A 16,119-nucleotide genomic window follows, 5' to 3' on the forward strand; every position below is an offset into this window, starting at 1 on the left:
ACTCAAGAGGCAACTGGCAACAGATAGTAAGTTTTTATTAAGTATTTACTACTTACCAAGCCCAGTGCTAAGTGCCAGAGATAGAAATGCAAGAAAAAAAAGAAAACTAGTCCCTGTCTTCCAGGAGGTTACACTTCAATGGGGGATGAAAGCCCACAGAAGGGAGATGAAAAGTTGGGCAAAAAGGTAGCCATTGGGCAACGTGTCAAAGTTTGGGAAACTAAGAAAAAAAAGGATGACCTCTAGATCCCTCCTCAAAATGGAAGCCATGAACAGAACTCACCAATGAGAGACAAGGGTGAAGAGAAGGTTCCAGAGTGACAAGGTTGCAGGGACAGATGGATGCATAAGAAGGCCTCAGGGACTGAGGCAGTTGACATGTTGGCCAAGTCCATAAAGTCAGAAGCCAGCCAGGAAGGGAATGGCCACTGACTTGTGTCCACATCTGGGAGCTGAGAAGAAACAAAGAAGCAGCAGTCAGAGTGGTAGGAGAGGAAGAGAATTGCCTCAGAAGCCAAGGAAGAAGAATTAAAGAAGGTATATTGGAGAAAGCTCAGAAACGGTGTCTAATGCTACTGAGGAAGAGGAATATGGGAATTTTGGAGTCAGATTGAAAGTTCTCAAGGGTGTGTATGTGTGTGTGTGTGTGTGTGAGAGAGAGAGAGAGAGAGAGAGAGGGAGGGAGGGGTAGGAGGTAGAAAGAACTATTCCTTTACATTTGCCTCCTCCAGCAACCTTGATTTAAACACTTCCCTTTGGTTCCTCTCACTGCTTCCTGAAAGCCTCATTTGTTTACCTTCTTTTGAGATTTTGTTCACATAAAGCATTCCCTCAACCTGGAATGCACGCCCCTTTCTCTACCTACCTTCATGCCTCTACCTCCCCCACAATGTCTCCTTTATCCAAAAACCTCCATCAAAGACAGCTGCAAGTACATACTATTTATAGCCAGAAGCTGGGCTTACTCTGGCGGTCTGAGTTCAGCCACAGTGAGTCAGCCTGTTGGGAGCCTAACCCATCCTGGCAAACTTTTCCACTTGGACTATGGTTTAATTGTGTGTGTTTGGGAAATGTTACCATTCGGAGTGTTTTCCTCACCTCACCCTCTCCCATGGAAATTTTGGAAATTGGATGCCCAATTTTTCTGCACTGGATCTGGGTTACTTTATGATCGATTTTCAGGTTGGGTTCTCCGTGTTTTCTGGAGTGTCTCTGGAATTCAGTCATAAAAAAATTTCCAAGCATGATTTCACCAGAAAACAATTTGCATGTCCAAATCACAAAGGCCCCAAAGTCTCATTCCCCCTAGACTCTGACATTCGAAAAGTCAGTCAGTAACCAATGCTCCAAGGAGCCATCACTGATCTCTGAGCATGTTTCCTCTGTTGATTCAGATCAGAACCCCTCTGTGATGCAGTCAATGATGTGTGAGAGTTTCTGTGGCTGAAAAATTAATCATCCTCTGGCCTGGTGAGGAGTGTCCCCAAACTTAACTAGGCTGGCCCTTGCACAGTAGACATGCAGTTCAGCACAGACCCCCGTCCTCAAAACCTTTCCAATTTGGTGGGACCTGGAAGAATTTGTCCTCCATTGGCATGACCTTCTAGTAACCAGTCACTTTCCTACAATGATGACGCATTAGAGGAGGCTTTTAGTGGAGGATTAACCAGTAGAGAGGATGGAGCCTAAACATGGAATAGCCAAGTAGACGGTTCCCCCTCCCTTTTTTAAATGTACAAATCAGGGGCTTCCCTACACACTCAGATTATCCTCAAGATTTCCTGAGACTCTAATTTGTAATTGTAACTCTTGATCCAGAGGTCTCCAGATTTTAAAAAATCAAACAATTCTTTATAGATTTTTTTTAAAAATCTCTTACCTTTCATGGTTGAACAGAGAAAAGAAATACTTGAAATAATAGTGACTGACAACAAGCACAATGGCAAAACTCAGTCCTGAAGAGAAGAGCAGCAGAAAAGATGTTACACTTGTATAATTAGTTGCCAAATGAATGCTACACACTGTACATCCTTTAAGCTAACTAAAGTCAGAAAGGGCTCATTGGCCGGGTATGGGTAGGCAAGCATTCATGGATAGGTCTTGAAGTCGAATGCTTTGTAAAAAATATTTTTAAAAATTACAAATTAACTAGAATCGAGAAAGGCAAATGTTCAAACAAAATACTAAGTAAAATCCCTAATAAAACCATATCATCTAGACAGCATTTTAAGTAGAAAAGATAAATTTACAAAATAAAAACCAATACTAATTTATTTATGCCCAATCTCCTGTGTTTCACAGGTACATTTATACATTATTTTTTTGCTATTTTTTTATAGTCAGGAAGCAGGTAGGTGGCACGATGGTTATGGTAGGAGCCAAACTTAAGAAGTCCTGAGTTCAAATCCAGTCTCAGATACTATCTGTGTGACTTTGGATAAGTTACTTAACCCTGTTTACCTCAGTTCCTGAGGCAATGAGCTGGAGAAGCAAATGACAAACCACTCCAATATCCTTGCCAAGAAAACCCCAAATGGAGTTGCAGAAAGTCAGATCTGACTGGAAATGACACAACCACACAGTCATAGTCATTGTGTATGCCTCTTCTCATTTTACTGTTATATCCTTTTTCTATCACTTTGTATAAGGCTTTTTATTCTTCTTGGTTCACATTCTTATTTTTCATGCTTTAATAAGGCAATAATAATAATAGCTGGCCCATAAAAAAGCTTTAAAACCTTACAAAGTGTTGGCATGCATTTCTTCATTTATTATTTACAATAGCCTTATAAAAGAGATACAGCAAGCATTGAGATTTTCATTTTATGTTAATAACACTCTGACTCATCGAATATCTTATCCATGACCACTCATTGAAGATGTTTCAGAAGCAGGAGCTAAACCTAGGTCTAGCCTGACTCCAAATTCAATGCTTTTTTTTTTAATTATTCCATCAAACTACTTCTTATGACTCTTCTTGATAATCTTTCATTGTATTCTTATCTCACAATCTTTTATAATCATCCCCTAATCATTTGGACATAGACTATTTTTTTAAAAGTATTAAACAGCTATGAAGATTCATCTAAGGAAATTGGAATTACTAGGCCAAAATGTATGATTAATTATAGTATATATATGCATATATATGTGTATATATATATATATATATATATATAAACGTTGGTGATGGAATACTATTGTGCTAAAAGGAATAATAAAGTGGAGGAGTTCCATGGAGACTGGAACAACCTCCAGGAAGTGATGCAGAGCGAGAGGAGCAGAACCAGGAAAACATTGTACACAGAGATGGATACACTGTGGTACAATCGAATGTAATGGACTTTCTCCATTAGTGGCAATGCAGTGATCCAAGATGATTCTGAGGGACTTATAAAAAAGAATGCTATCAACACCCAAAAAACAAAACAAAACTGTGGGAGTAGAAACACCAGAAGAAAAATAACTGCCTGATCACATGGGTCGATGGGGATATGATTGGGGATGTAGACTCTAAATGATCATCCTAGTGCAATTATCAATAATATGGAAATAGGTCTTGATCAATGACACATGTAAAACCCAGTGGAATTGCTCATTGGCTACAGGGGTGGGAGGAGGAGAGGGAAAGAACATGAATCATGTAACCATGGAAAAATATCCAAAATTAATTAATACAATTAAAATAAAAATCACAGAGATAAGAAAAAAATTATGTAATATAGACAATATGTCACAGCTTCACCTCCAAAAAGCAGGCATTACTTTCAGTTCCAGCAACAATGTAAATAGAGTGCTATTTCTAAGGGAACCAGAAATATTCCCTAAATATTCCCACCAACATTAAGCCTTATTAATTTATTGCATTTCTTCCAGTTTGATGTATGTAATATGGTAGTGTCGCTTTCAGTTAAATATGACTTCTTGCGACTTTGTTTGGGGTTTTCTTGGCATATACTAGAATGGTTTGCCATTTCCTTCTTCAGCTCATTTGACAGATGAGGAAACTGAGGCAAGTGGGATCTCAATGCCTGGCTTAATTTTCACTTTTCTTATCCTCCCTTAATGGAAGTTGGTCTAAGCAGTCAACCTGAAACTATAGGAAACAGAGGCAGGAGATAGGAAGCAGAGTCAGAATCCCCTTTACCTTACTGAAGATTCTATACTCTCCCAGTCAATTGTTCAAGCACTCACTTCCTCTTAACTAAATCTTTTTTCTCACACATTAATCACATAACTCATTATTAATAATAATCATCAAAATATTTGACAGTTAGACTTTCCCAGCAAAGCCTAACTTTCCCTTCAATTCTGCTTCTAATGTTGTCTCAAGTCTACTCCATATCCTATTTTTGGTCTTTTAAATGTTATTCAGCTTGCCTGCATCCCTTCTTAAAATGTGATGGTCAATCAATTATCAAATCAATAAAAAAAGCCTAAGCAAAATAGTGAATAGAGCCTTAGACCCTGGAGTAAAAAAAGCCCAGATTCAAATTTGGTCCCAGATACTCACTAGATGTGTGCCTCTGGGCAAGTCATTTAACCTGTTTGCCTCAGTTTCCTCATCTGTCAGATGAGTTGGAGAAGGAAATAGAAAACCATTCTAGTATCTTTGTCAAGAAAACTTCCAACTGGGGTCACAAGTCAGATAGGATTGAAATGATTAAACAACAAAGCAATCAATTAATAAGATTTTATCAAGTGTGTCAGGGCCCTACCCTATGTGCTGGAGATACAAAGGCAAAAAGTGCCTTTGAAGAACTTACAGTTTTAGCAAGAAGAATCAACATGGGAATATATAAGAATATATATGTATAGGTGTGTGTATGCATCCATTGTATTTAATCTATTTTATATCTCCTTTTATTTACTCATGTTGACTCTTATATGTGCATGCATACTTAGATATACTTATACAGGAATATATTTCCATATATATGATAGATTAAATACAATGGAGTAGACATTGAAAGAGAGAGAAAAAGAGAGAAAGAAATGGAGAAAGGAGGGAGGAAGAAAAGAAAGAAAGAAAAAAGAAAAGGAAGGAAGGAAAGGAAGGAAGGAAGGAAGGAAGGAAGGAAGGAAGGAAGGAAGGAAGGAAGGAAGGAAGGAAGGAAGGAAGGAAGGAAGAAAAAGAAAGAAAGAAAGAAAGAAAGAAAGAAAGAAAGAAAGAAAGAAAGAAAGAAAGAAAGAAAGAAAAAGAAGGGAAGGAAGGAAGAAAAAGAAAGAAAGATAAAGGAAGGAAGAAAAAGAAAGAAAGATAAAGGAAGGAAGGAAGGAAGGAAGGAAGGAAGGAAGGAAGGAAGGAAGGAAGGAAGGAAGGAAGGAAGGAAGGAAGGAAGCGGGGGGGAGAGAGAGAGAGAGAGAAAGGAAGAAACTGCTAAGTATTGGGGACCGAAATACAAGCAAAGCAACAAAGCAAGGTAATGTTTATATTCACACAAAGACAACTATACATAAAGGAAAGATGGTAAAGTAGCACAGTGAAGTAGGAAGTGAGGAGGTTGGAAGAAAATCCAAAAGAGTGTTGAGTTCTAAGTGAAATGAACATGGTTAAGGCCCCTCATATATTCTAGGGACTCGACAATCAGGAAAGCAGCCTTCAGGACAGAGGTGCCTCCGGAGTTATTGTTAAAGAGATAGAGAAGAAGTCTGGACATGGATTGAGCCAGGAATTAAGTAAACATGGCTGGGGTCCCTTGTGGAATGGTAGCTTAGCTAAGAGCTGGGAGGATCAGAAACTAGAAAGGGAACACTTGAATGAACAGTCTTAAAGAAAACAAGAGATTCTGAGGGGAACAGTTGAGGATGGAGTATATTCTAGCTAGCAAGGGATATAGCCAGAGGAAAGGTCTGGAGACTAGAGGTGTGTGAGGAACAGTTGGAAGATGTTTGGCTATAACTTGGTATATGAGAAAGAGAATGAGAGATGTATAATCAAACTGGAAATGTACGATGAGATCAAGTTGTAAAGGGCTTTGCTTTCTTTAAATGACAGAGGAGCATAGATTCGATTCTAGAGATAATAGGGATTGTTGGAGTTTTATCAAATAGAGACATAATGTAGTCAAACCTGTGCTTTAGGAGAATCACCCTGGCTCCTGGTAGGGATGGAATGGCACGGAGAAAGAGATTAGTCAAGGAGACCAATTAGGAGGCTGTTTCAATAGTCCAGGCAACAGGTGATAAAGGCCTGGATTAGAATTATGGCTATGTAGGTGGAGAGAAGGAGGTGGTATGAGTGATGCTGTGGAGGTGGAAACAGGATTTGGCAATGGACCAGATATGTGGGGTGAGTGAGACGTCAAGGATAATGCTTTAAAATCTGGGTGACTGCAAAGATCAAGTTGTCCTCAACAGAAATAGAGTAAAGAGGTGGATTTCTGAGAAAAGTTAATGAGTTCTGTTTTAGATATGTTTTGTTTGAAATGCCTAATGGGAAGTTAGTGATGTAGGACGAGAGCTTGAGAGAGATACTAGGGCTGAATATATAGGTCTCAGTCATTGGCATAGAACAAACAAATGAAAATCATTTATTCAGTTCTGACTATGTTTCAGACACAGTACAAAATGCTGGGAATACAGCTTCCAGAGAGTTTCCATTCTAATAGGGGAAAATAAAAGATACAGGGGGAATGGCAACCTGAGAGATTGTTTTAGTCTAGGGATGGTGAATGGAAACATAAGGCAATTAACTGACATGTCCTTTCCAGAAAGGTTTGTGCTGGTTTGATTACTGTTCCCAGAGCAAGAGAAAGCAATGAGGAAGGGTCCTTGAGCTAGATATGGTGAGAATTTATTTTTTAATATACTGTATTATTTTTACATCAGGGTCCTGGATCATAAAGGCTATATTAGGGAGAATTCCTGAGCCAGGCCTCAAGCTCCATGCAGTCTATAGATTAGAACTAACCAAAACCAGACTGGACTGACTTGGGGAGGTGTTATATAGGTGCTGGAGGTCTTTAAGCGAAGACTAAATTACCACTTGTTGGAAGTGGTCTAGAGGGATTCTTTTTATTCAGGTATGGATTGGACTAAATGGTCCACAAGGTGTTTTTCTCTCCCAAATTCCATGGTTCTGTATGCTTTCTCCTAGTGGAGTGTAAATAGCTTGTCCTTGTTTTTATCTCCATCACCTGGCACAGTTCTTGCATGTGCTAGGTAGCTCATGGATCACTGATGTACTAGTCATATCCGGACAGTGATAGTATAGAAAAATCTATGACTATGAACTTTCTACCTATTTAATCTTTAAGACTAGGATTTCCCTTTATAAATTTAGTTGCTATGATATTTGGATTTTTAAGTATAATCTCTATTTCAGAAGCTCTCACAACCAGAAGGGCCCATCCCTTCACTTTGAGGGTTTTCTGAACCCTAACTTGAGATCTTCACCCAGGAAATTTAGGGAAAACACAACTTAGCACCCTACAGGGCTCTAACTCTCCTTGAAAGTATGCAAATACAAAATGACAGAAGGGACATTTCATTGAAAACTTAAAAGATAGCAAAGTAGAATTCATTTAAAAAAAAAGACATTCTCTAATGAGTAAGTAACCCTTTTCCCAAAGATTTATATCATCTCTTTTAATCTCAGTAATGGCTAGGCAGGTTCTTCCTTTGCTGTTCTTAATTGATATCAAAAGGCACAGATCTCCTAATAGTTTCTTACTGGCTTCAGTGATATCTTGTGCTTTCAATAATGGCTCCTTTTACAGTTCCAATAGCTCCCACCAGGAGGTGTCCGACACTGTTCTTCAGAAGTGGATCCTCCTCCAGATCTCAATGGCTCCCAATGGGTGGCAACAGACATTATGGTCCGTCAAGGCACTGGGGGCTACAGACCTCTCACCAAGGTTATTCTTCTTTGCTCAGCTATTATTACCTCTACTACTACCACTACCACCACCACCACACTACTACTACTAGTACTACTACTACTATTAGTACTATCACTAGTATTACTACTACCACCACTACTACTACCACATTTCTCTTCCCCCTCCCCCCTACTAGTACCACGAGTGCTATGAGTACTAGTGTCCTTATTTTACCAACCAGATAAGTATTACTACTACTACTACTACTACTACTACTACTACTACTACTACTACTACTACTACTACTACTACTACTACTACTGCCAGATCCACCACCACTACTATTGCTACTATTTCTACTACCACCATCCCCACCACCACCACCACCAGCACCATCACCACTGCTGCTGCTTCTCCTGCCACCACTGTTACTCCTACCACCACTGACCATACTCTCTTGCCTTGCAAAAGTTTACTGCTGGGAGGAAAAAACCTGCCAATAAAATTAGAACCTGTCATCATTAAGTTACTTTAGCAACCCATTCTAGATTTAACTGTGAAGTGTCCAAATCAAAAAACAGTCTTCCACCTTAAAATCCAGAAGAGGATTTCTCTCCTCAAAGAAACCCATCCTTATTTTTCAGGTTAGAGTACCCCAATTTCTTCTTAATTAAGTCCCAAACATATTAGCTGAGATGTTTAAAGACTTTAAAAATCTGTTTCCAGGCTTCCCTCCCATCCCAATAAACACACACAACTCTCCTTCATTAACTCTTTGTTTGATCCAAATTGGCCTACAAGTTTACTTAAAATTCCATTTTCCATCCATGAGCCTTTGCACATGTTTTCTCCCTTACCTAGAATGCCCTTTCTCCTTACCCCTCATTTTTAGTATACCTACATTTTTTTAGGTCTAAGCTAATTAGTCTTTCCAAATCCAACTAGTAGTTCTCTCTTCCTTCCCATCTTATCATATATTTACTTAACCCATTTATATACTATATACTATATACACTCATTTCCCCCTTTTCAGCCCCACCCCACCCCTATAGAAATTCTTGAGGACTGGAACTATTTTTCATTTTGTTTTTGTATCCTCATCATTCTTCACAGTGCCTTATATACAATAGAAATGTAATAATTGCTTTTGGATTTACTGGATTTGATAGGAAAAGGAAAGGGAAAAGCCTTCTGTTTTAATAGATGGAATAAGTTGGTGTGTTATGGGTCAATTTTTGCTCTGAATTGCAGAAACTCAGCAAATTATTTTCCTGGTCCGGGAGCACAGTGGAAAGAATGATGAACTTGGAAGTCAGAGGACCTGAGTTCAAATCCTGTCTCAGCCACTTACTATCTCCATGTGACCATGGGCAATTCACTTAGTCTCACCAGGCCTCAGTTTCTTCATTTGTATAAGGAGGGGTTTGGATTAAATGAGCTCCATGGCTCTCTCACATTCTAGATCTATATTCCCATGATCTGAAATATGGGCTATTTGACATATCCCAGTTCTGCTATTATTGTTTGTGACAAGAACTGATAAAAGTTCAGCTTAGAGCCTTTTTTTCTGTGCAGCCCACATGACTGCCACCCCCAGTATTACTTTCAGCACCACATCTATTTTTGGTGGCTAGAGAGGTTGTTGTTTATCTTTTGGGAGGTGTTTTTGTTTTATATAGTTCATAGGCATCTAATGTGATACCTTAATATTCTGGGACTGGGGGTGGTTGGTGGGGATATCATCTGAATCCTTCATAAGTTTCCCATGTGATGAAGCTGGCTAATGCAGGATTTATTTTTTGGACTGATGTAATGATTCTTCTGTTGTCTGTTCTATCATTAGTCCTGTTATTTCAAGAAAGAATTGTGAAGAAGATAAAATCCTTAGTGGGACAGTTATTGAGCTTTTGATGGGAAATTGGATATATTTGTGGTGTTTCTTGAATATTTTAAATACTGCTGGGATTTCAGGGATTAGATAGAGATTTTAGAAGGTTTAATGGAAGGAGCATAGCATCGGTCTCATCTCTGCCCCTAATTTATTCTACAACCCTGAGTAGGAAAATTTTTCTTAAGCACCGGCGGCTAACTGGGCTGGTCTTGCAGACAACAAGGTCCCCACCCAGTGACACATCTTTCCCTTTCCCAATACTCTTCTGGGGCTCTGCTACAAGCAAGCTGATTGAGATCTCTTTTACAATTGCCACTGGTTAGATAAATTATTGTGGATAATGATAATAATGATGAAAATAACAACAAGATAATAGCGAGCATTTGTAGAGTGTTTTAAGGTTTGAAAAGCACTTTGCAAGCATTATTTCATTTTATCCTCACACCAATGCTGGGGATGTGGGGGGAGCTGCTGCTTATCATTCCAATTTAACAGATGAGGAAACTTAGGCATACTGACCCCTACAGGCTGAGTACTGACTGGGAAAACCACATATTAACATTATCTATATTCTATTTTATTTCATTTATTTTGTTAAATATTTCCCAGTTACATTTTAACCTTCACTCAGGAATGTTGTCCCATCTTCTCAGTTGATTTGACACCTTTGTTCTAGGCGCCATCTGGGTTGGCATCAAAGCAAGTTGGTATGAAGAGGGTGATTCCAAACCTGGTAAATCTAAACAAAGAAAAACACTAGAGTTGTACAACTGGAAGTCATTTGGGTAGAGATGATAATTGCATACATGGGAGCTCATGAGATTATCAAGAGGGAGATATTATTGACTGTTTAGAATTAGATGGCATTGGGCAAATACCTTGCTGGGCCTCAATTTTCCTCCACTGTGAAATGAAGAGGTTGAACTAGATGGCTTTTAAGATTCTTTCTAGTTCTAGATCTATGAGCCTCTGGCAGAGTGTAGAGAAAAATAGGGAGATCCAGGTCAGGACCTTGGGGTATATCTATAATAATGGGACATGGCATGATGATATGGCAAAGAAGAATGAGAAAGATGGTCAAATGTGTTGGAGAAGAACCAAGAGAGAGAAGTTTCCTGAAAACCCGGAAAGAATGCTCGAGTGTCAATTGCTTCAGAGAGGCCAAGAAGTAGTATAAAAATGTAGAAAAGGCCACAATATCTCTAATCCCTACCTCACAATGTTGTCATAGAGTTTAAATAAGATAGCACACAGAGAATAGAGTGTAGAGAAGGGCAATGAGGCAGTGTAGTGGATAGACATTGGGCTTGCAATCAGGAAGACTCCTCTTCAAGAGTTCAAATCCAGCCTCAGGCACCTACTAGCTGTGTGAGCCTGGGCAAGTCACATAACTCTAAAACTGAGTTTGCTTCAGTTTTCACATCTACAAAATGAGCTAAAGGAGGAAATGGCAAACTCTTCTAGTATCTTTGCAAAAAAAACCCAAATGGGTCACAAAGAGTTAGACGTAACTAAAACAACTGAACAAAATACAGAGAGCACCTTTGCAACTCTTTAATTGATCCATAAGTGTTCTATTCCAAAAGCTAGAAAGGACAGTGTAGTGGCTGAGTTGAATATGCCATCAAAAATAGTTGTTCTTTTAAAAAGCTGATATGATCATCAGGCTATATCATGGGGTTATGACACCTAGCTGCTGGGCAACAATCCAGGTATTATCATCATTGGCCAATATTAGGAGCTATTTCCAGTTTGGAACTCCATAACTTAAGGGAGATGGAAAGATGAAATTAGGGAGGAAGCAAGAAATAGCCATAGATTGCTACAAAAAAGCCTGTGGGGGGTATGAGGTAAATATTTTAGACTTCTATTTTGTAAAGATAAATTGTGTTTCCCTTGTTTAAAAACTTATAATGACTCCCCATTGCTTGGAGAAACAGGTCCAAATTCTTTGTCGTGGCATTCAAGGCTATCCATAGAAAGAATCCATATTACCTCTCTGATTTTCTCTCTCTTTAGGCAGCACCTTCCACTAGAGCCATGCCAGTTGTAAAGATTAAAATTTAGGGGAGAAAGGGAGACTAAGGCAGGTAGAAATTAGTTTCTCTCTGCAAGGAGTATTATATTTTATGAGGTTTATTAAAGTTAAGGATTAAAAGAAAATACAGGATAAGAAAAAACACGTGTCTAGGCCAGAGGCCTAGACCTCACCTACATTATGGAAAGAGCTGTGTCTGCTCCAAAACAGAAGTCCAAAAAGAGCCAAGACCCACTATCAATAGGAAATTTTTCAAGTATGAAATTTCCCAATGGTGAAATTTTCAACATTTATAAGTCTAAGAAATTTTAAGGTTTACAATCCCCCCTGATGATCATTGGGAGACTAGTCTCCCCATTGATCATTTAACATAATCATGTTGTAGTTCTAAATTCACTTCTAACTAAAGATATATACAATATTCAATTTTCTAAGAGAAATTAGAATAGTGAGAGAGGAAATAGAAAAGAAAAGAAAGCAAAACCAATGTTTGCTAGGCGCATTGACAGAAAGCCAAGTTAGGGGCAGTCCCTTTTGGCATAAATGTGTACAGTTACAATAAATGTTCAATCAAAAGTTCAGTCCAATCAATCACATCCAAAGTTCATTCTTGATCTTCTTGATGAAGTGTAGGTTTTTGGCATCTTTCTGCAACAGTTCATTCTCTGGATATAAAAGTTTCAAGCTTCTTTCTTGAAGATCTTTTCTCGAACAAAATCAAAATCTTTGAATTTTTTATAACACAGTCTTCTCACCCTTTCCAGACCATGCCTCCAGGCTTTTCTCTCACTTTCCAATGCAAAAACCTTCTTGGGCTCCCTTTGCCTCTGTCCTGGCATTTAAGGCTCTCTACAAACTGACTCAGTATGCTCATACAGATCCCCCTCATGAATTAATGAATAGCATTAATCAAGCATTTATTTTGTGCCCACCTGAACCAGAAGGCAAAAGCCCCAGGAATGTTTCACTGGGGCCATACGACCTTGGGGGAGAGGGTCTTCCTTCCTGTTGCATAGTCTTATGAGACTGTTGATGAAGGAGTCATCTTGTTCCCTCAGATGCAAATGCAGAAAAGGCCACAGTGGGTGCTAAAGCAGGTCATTTTGAAGGCAGGAACAAATCTAGTTATTTAGCCAATGAAAAAAGGCTCCTTCTGTGTGCATGTTAGGACAATACAAAATGTCTGTACCTGCTCCAGTCCTGTGATTCTAACCCTCTAGTCCTCATACAGCTTCCTTCCAGCCTATCACATAAAGAGATACAATCTCAGGCAGTCTAGAAATGTACCAGGTCCACATTATTCATACAAAGTCCAACTCAAGAACCATCTCCTCCAGGAAGTCTTCCTTAAAAACTCCAGCCTTTATTGAAAGCTCCCTTCCATAGCACTTATAGCAATGTCAACCTTTTTCATTAGCACTTTCTACTTAGAAGTTATGCTAGTCATTTTGGTTCTTTATCCAATCCAAATGAACTAGAGCTGGAAAAGACCTCAGAGGTTGTCTACCTCTCATTTTGCAGAAAAGGAAACTGAGGATCCAGGAAGTATGAAATGATTTTTCCAAGGTCATAGCAATAATAGTAAGTTGTAGAGTCAACATTAAATATTATCTGTATAACTTAAATTTGTACACAAGTTAAACTCTCTTTTATCATTATAGTCTTTTAACTCATCATTGTTCAATTTTCAGTCATATCCAACACTTCATGACACCCTTTTTGAGTTTACTTGTTAAAGATACTTGCCATTTCCTTCTCTAGCTCATTTGGCAGTTAAGGAAACTGAGGCAAAGAGGGTTAAGTGACTTGTCCAACATCACACAGCTGGCAAATGTCTAGACCAGATTTGAACTCATGAATAGGAGTCTTACTGATTCTAAGCCCAATGATCTTTCCACTGCACTGCCTCGTTGCCCTTCTGTACACTCTAGTCTCTGTATACTATAGTGGTCTCCTTGCTGTTCCTCCCTGCTGATGTTCCATCTCCTTTCTCTGTCTTTTTATTAATAGTTCTTTATGCCTGGAATGTTCTCCTTCCTAATCTCTGACTCTTATAATCCTTGGCTTCCTTTCAGATCAACTCAAATGCTGCCTTCTTCTGCAGGAGTCCTTTTCCAGTTTCCCTTGCTCCTTGTGCCTTCCTTCCAAAGGCCACTTCTATGTATATGTTATCTCCTCTATTAGAATGTAAGCTCCTTGGGCGTAGCCGAGAGACTCAGTGGACTGAGAGCCAGGCCTAGAGATAGGAGGTTCTAGGTTCAAATCTTACCTCAGATACTTCCCAGCTGTGTGACCCTGGGCAAGTCACTTAACCCCCATTTCCTGGCCCTTACTGCTCTTCTGCCTTGGAACCAATACACAGTATTGATTCTAAGATGGAAGGTAAGGGTTTCAAAACAAAAAAGGAATGTAATTTCTTAAAGGCAGTAACTGGTTTGGGGGGGCGGGGGTTGCATCTTCATCTTAGCACAGTGCCCAGCACATTCTAAACCCCTAATAAATGCTCACTGGTTGATGAAAAATTGAGGAAATTAGTGTTTATGTGTATGTCTTGTGCCAACGAGATTGTTAGAGTCTAAAGGCAAGGACCATGTGATTTACCCATTTTAGTATCTTCTGAGATACCTTGCACAGTGCTGTTCCCATAGCTCCAAAATATACCAGAACGTAGTAGTTAGTGCTCCAAAAATACTTTTGAATGAATGCTTGAAGTTTGGGGAAGCAGTGTGGACTGAGGAGATGGTGTATGGGAGAGGCAAGATGGACTAAAGACTGACGATGAAAGATTTCATCTTCTTGAACCTGCTTTCCCACCCCAAACCCATGTGCTTGGCATCTTGTCAATGGGCTTGTCTTTCAGTCACCTTCACTGTTCTTGTGATGTGCTGTAAATAATACTTCCTGCTTAGGTCGCAGCTGTCATTCAAAGCCCTTAAGCTGCAGTATCTGGAGATGAGATCTTGGCTTCATTTGACAGGTGAGGGAGTTAAAGCATGGTGCCAGAGCGGGTGGGGCTGGCTGAAAGCTCGGCTCTCCTGGTTAATTGCTTCACGTGCCATTATTTTGTTTTGTGTCCTTTTCATTCCTTTCCCCAGAGAGGATCACTGGGCAATCTTCCCTTTGGGAGTTTGCGTAAATCGTAGACTTAAAAAGTCTGAAGGTTTGAAACCGAAAGAGAGAAAACAGCTCTTCTCTTCAAAATAAAAAGAGAAAACACAGCATTTAGAGAGCAATATTAGAACCATGGACTTAAAGCCAGAGAGTACCATAAAGACATTTTTGTCTACTACCCATGCTTTACTGATAATAGGATCATAGATTTAAAGTTGGAATCAGTCATTATGTATTTATTATACACCTACTATGTTCTAGGCACTGTCTTATGTGTAAGGCTCAAAAATAAGGTGAATCTGAGGGCATACAGGTAGCTCAGTGGATTGAGAGCCAGGCCTAGAGACAGGAGGTCCTGGGGTCAAATCTGGCCTCAGACACTTCCTAGCTGTGTGACCCTGGGCAAGTCACTTGACCCCCATTGCCTAGCCCTTACCACCCTTCTGCCTTAGAACCAATACTTGATTCTAAGACAGAAGGCAAGGGTTTACAACAAATGCAATGAATCCACATTCACAAGGAGTTTATATTCCAAAGGAAGTGGAGGGGGGTGGAGATAGCTTATATATAATATATGTAATTCATTATATATAATGTATAATATAAATATATAATATAAAGAGAATAAATACAAAGTAGTTATTATGCTTCAAACCTTTAACTTGATAGATCATACCTTTTGAGCTGGAAGAGACCTTAGAAGACATCTAGTCCAATCCCTTCATTTTACAGATTAGGAAACTGAGACCATAAAGGGGGAAGCAACTTGCCTTTGGCTGAGCCAAGAATTGAATTCAGGCTTTCTGACCACAGATTCAGTTCTCTTCCTGCCTCATTTTGGATCAGCCAAAGTTCAGATGTCCACTCTACTACTTACTACCTGCTTTACCTTGAGGCTAAGAAGTGGCTTTGCCTTTCTGGGTCGGTTCACCATTTGTAAAATGAGATGGTTTTATTAAACAGCAGATTTCTAAAGTCCCTTCTATTTCCACATGCTCTGATCTTATGATAGGTGATGAAAGGTCCCTAGGGAGCTGCCTCTGTGTGCATGTGTTTGTGTGTGTGTGTTACATATATTGATTTTTCTGAGGAAAGGCAGTGTGATCACAGAAGGAAATTGCAGTCTCTTCTGGATAATGAAATTTAGTAGTGGCCCTTTGAGAGAAAGCACGCATTTGACATATGGCCCCATGTTTAGCAGGCTCTCTTGCCCAGATCTCTTTTTTCCCTTTTTTACTGGGCATCCTCCTTTTGTT

At 39.3% G+C, this 16,119-nt stretch overlaps 1 protein-coding gene and 1 long non-coding RNA gene across 16 annotated transcripts in view; one reads left to right on the forward strand and one right to left on the reverse strand.

Annotated features, from left to right (window-relative positions):
- Window positions 1–16,119, forward strand: part of LOC100617812 (myomegalin) — a 312,633-nt gene that overhangs the window by 90,316 nt on the left and 206,198 nt on the right. The gene's annotated exons all lie outside the window — the stretch shown is intronic.
- Window positions 11,835–16,119, reverse strand: part of LOC130457518 (uncharacterized) — a 46,495-nt gene continuing 42,210 nt past the window's right edge. The window contains exon 2 of the long non-coding RNA XR_008916785.1: window positions 11,835–14,945. This is a non-coding gene — a long non-coding RNA (uncharacterized LOC130457518). The remainder of the gene's footprint in view (window positions 14,946–16,119) is intronic.

Source organism: Monodelphis domestica, chromosome 2 (assembly GCF_027887165.1).
Source record: "Monodelphis domestica isolate mMonDom1 chromosome 2, mMonDom1.pri, whole genome shotgun sequence".
NCBI classification, from domain to species: domain Eukaryota; kingdom Metazoa; phylum Chordata; class Mammalia; order Didelphimorphia; family Didelphidae; genus Monodelphis; species Monodelphis domestica.